Source organism: Phasianus colchicus, chromosome 2 (genome assembly GCF_987193195.1).
Source record: "Phasianus colchicus chromosome 2, bPhaCol1.hap1.1, whole genome shotgun sequence".
NCBI lineage: Eukaryota > Metazoa > Chordata > Aves > Galliformes > Phasianidae > Phasianus > Phasianus colchicus.
Window position 1 is genome coordinate 19,898,382 of NC_143437.1, and position 4,070 is coordinate 19,902,451.

At 34.2% G+C, this 4,070-nt stretch overlaps 1 protein-coding gene across 4 annotated transcripts in view; it reads left to right on the plus strand.

Annotated features, from left to right (window-relative positions):
• ESRRG (estrogen related receptor gamma) overlaps positions 1–4,070 on the plus strand; it is a 381,433-nt gene that overhangs the window by 79,593 nt on the left and 297,770 nt on the right. The window lies entirely within an intron of this gene.

The following is a 4,070-nucleotide window of genomic DNA, read 5'->3' on the forward strand; positions in this document are numbered from 1 at the left end:
AACGTTTTGTTAGATTTTCAGTAGTCCATCTCACTGATTTTTTTTACTGCTTTGAACTTTTTTTTTTTTTTTTTAAACTAAAAGCTGTTAGACTTTTTCTTCTAAAACTGACTGTTTCAGTTTGAACAAAAGAAAAAGCTCTAAATCAAGTGATGCTGTCTGGGAAAATAATGGTATCAGGAAACTTGCAATCATAATGTTGAGGAAGATTTCTTCAGACCCCAGTCTTTCCAAACAGCTAAGTTTTGTTAGCTCTGTGCTTCTTGATTTAGGCAGTGGATAAGTGCTTGGAAGAACTGGGCACTATTCTTGGCTCTGCCACAGACTTCCTATGTGCTGACGAACAAGTCTTTTAGACCAAAGCTTTTTCGTTGTGAGAATTTCCTTGCATTTTAAATCTGTGGGGAATTAAATGGAACGGACACTTAGATTCACTTCCCCACCTCCTTCGGTAATAGATGAAATGGAGAGGATATAGGAACAGGTTTAGAAGATCAAATCAATGCACTTGTTTTGTAACCAGGAACTAAAGGGAACAAGCTGTTGTTTTTTGTTATTTTTTTTTTTTATTAATACACATCTGCTTTTTTACTCCAACCTCCCTCTGAGATAAATCAAAGTCAGCCTTTTAAAGATTAATTGTGGAGTCCATATCTCACAACTATGTAGCTAAGGACTAAAAAAACCTATAATGTTGACTAATAAAACTATCTAGCTAAACAAACCTTTAAAAGTAAGAAATTGCCTGTCCACGTGTTTTTTTTCTGTCACGTCTTAATTAGCTTCACAAATAATATTGCCTGTTTTCACTTTCCTGTCTATTAATTAGCCTCATACTACTGTAAAGTGAGCAATGAGAAAATAGTCATTGTCTGTTCCTTGTGTTATAATGTGGGACATTACCTTCATTCTGATCTGAGGACAAGGGAATATTCTTTATGCCTTTTATGATAGCATGGCTAACATTCATTTATGGATTTTCTTTACCTCTTGTTAAGAAAGTATTTAATGATCTGAACATACATGCACATATACACATATGTATAAATATGCATTAATCAGCACAAAATCACTACATCTAGAATACTGAACTCTGGTCTGCTCTAGTGTATTCTGCTATGACTAAACTAATATTAGGGAAAGAAAAAAAAAAGGATTTAGACACCAGAAGCTAATCTAAAAAAATAAAAAAAAATCTCCCGTTCTTAATTAAGGTAGAAATATAGAGCTGAATTTGTTTTTTCTCCTTTGGTCAAAAAGATGAAATAATAATGAAGATAGAAATATTACTTTGAGCACAGATCTCTATTTAAGGGCAACACCCACATTTCCTTGAGTTGAATTTTAGTCTGCGTAGCTAGTAGATTCATCCACATTACCATTGCCCCAGTTGTCTTACTGAGATGGGATAAGTTATTTTTCTGGTAAGGCATGCACATGAGCTTGCTAAATGAGTCCAGAATTAATAGATTTCTAGTATCTAGAGCCCTGAGTACCTTAAAATTGTAACATCTTGAGGGGGCTGACCTATGAAATCAGACCTATGTTGTGAGAAGTAGTCTGTGTTCAGAACAAAGCAGTTTGGAGAGACTGGAAGAGTAGGGATTTTGGGCACAGCATCAAAGTGCAGGTAGCGAATTACTACAAGACCCACCCTCCAGAAAAATGTGATCCTCTGTTGTCCTGGGTTTCTACAAGTCTAACTTATTAAGTCTCTCCAGTAAGTAAAAGTTCAGTTTGGGGAGCTGTTTATTGTTTCATCTTGATTAGGAAGAAAATATTGAGTTTTGGCCGGCATATCTGATTTATCTTAATATAGATAAAGTCTGTATGTTCATCTTCATGTTTAGATCATGCTTCCTGTTGTAATATCTGAGAATCTCTAATTATTTATCACAAGAGCTTTCAGTTCCTCATTGAACAAGGAATAATTAGAGGATTCAATATGTCAATTTTGTCTGATTAAAAAAAAAAGTGTCTTCTTCCCCTGTAGTTTGTCAAGTTTATTCTATGTATCCTCAAAGTTGGGTAAAAAGATAGGTCATTCAAAGAAGACTATGCAGCATAGTATGAAGGTTGTTCTTTCAGGTTCATAAAGCGATCTGATTTCATTTTGAGTTCCCAATTGATGTTTGTTTTTATTTAAAATGTCTGTAAGGGTAACTGTTCAGAATGTACTATCCAAGATAATAGCATTAACTGGCATGGCTGCAAAATCAATAATAGTAACAAAAATATACCTCTACTGATTAAGAGTGACATAAAATAAATTTGTTAACAAAAATGGATGTAGTCAACAGTTTAAACACGTGTCTTTAATACTGTAATGCAGTGCATAGGTCTTATTTTAACTTTTAGGTACTTGTTTAAAAGGAACCTTTGAAAATTTTAGTTGCTTCTTACCTTAAAAGACAAGCAGAACTAACTTGCACAGTGTTTTGATGCCTTTCCTCACTAAAATAAACCTTACAACAAAACTGTAGTAGATTTCATCCAGAGAAAGGAATTGAAAATGCTAATTCAGAAGCTATAAACTAGCTTTGAAGGACAGGTCTTTTTCATCTGGCTTCATGAGAAACAGCAGAGCAGAAATAAAAATAGATCATTGACCAAAAATATCCTTTTCCAGCTGGGTCATTTAAAGAACTGTATCATTTTAAAATCATACATATAGCTGATTTGAAATCTGCCCCTCCAAACGGGGTCTCATGCCAAGGTCAAGTACTCTGGAGGGGTTTTTTGTTACTGTTTGCCTGCTTTGGAGCTTTTTGAAAACAAGAGTCCTTATACAAGAACATAGATAAAGCTCACAGAGACAGATCCTTCACGTACGTACACTGTTTTTGTTCAAGCGAGGGCCACCCATTCACTCCAGCTACTTATTCTATTTTATTTTAGTTTAAAAGTTTGCCTGAGCTTTGCTTGTATCCCCAGTTTCCTGTGGCATTTTACGGGTGAAGCATGTTTGGGAGACTGCTAGAGACACACCAGACATTGCCTAAAATGTTTATTCATCCTTGCTCTTTACCTTAATAGATAGACATGGGTTGAAGCAGAGATATAACACAAAACTGAATATTGACAAGGAGATGCAAAACTATGAAGATTCTAGCTCAAAACTTATCAGAGATAATGATACCTAAACACCTTAACCTCAAACTCATTAGTCTCACATATCTCAATCAATATGGATTCTCTCAGAAATCAATTTTCAGCAGCAAATATGATTGTTAAATAATTCACAAGTTACAGGCCTTCGGGCAAGAAGAGGTTAGAGAAGCAGAAGGAAAGTGGTGATCTCGACCTGAGATGTGATTTCAATTAAAAGAGGAGAGCATCTGTAAAACACAGTTTTATGTTCAAGGTGTCAAGCTGTTTAAAGAAAAGAGGATTATAAATGTAAATTACAGTCTTAAGAAGTATGGTATTTAAAACATTCTTATTTTTCATACGTTAGCAGAAAGAATTGATTCAATTGATCAGCAAGGCATGTGGCATTAAAAAAATCCCAACCGGTACAACTGTTATCAAATCTCAGTGAAAGACAGAAGTGGTTAAAAAAAAAAAAACTTCATAGGATTTTCTGAAGTTCTTTAAATATTTCTGGCTAGAGACAGATAGAATTTATGCCTATGTTTTATATTTTTCTCATACCTACTTGCTTTCATATGTGTGTTTTCACATTCACTATAGGTGAGTAACAGTTATTAGCAGGAGCATTATTTTATGGAGATAAAGGGCATGCTGGGAGAAGTCCTATTAGGCAATAAAGTTCTAGGAGTCCAGTTGTTTTCTTAGGGCCTTATCATGCCTACTACAGCACATGGAAAGATTTGTATTGATCTGCTGAATCTTGGAACTGGCCCTAATTGTGCTTGTGTAAATTTGGAATTACATCACTGGAGTTAATGATATAATAACTGTATTAGATTAATGCAAATATTCATATTCAGACCCTGAATTCTTAGGATTTTAGTTTTGTTACAATGCCTGTAGCTGCAAGTTGTAGTTTTAACACAATTTAAAAATCATAATTTAATTAAAAATATTTACTAACCTAATTATTTCTA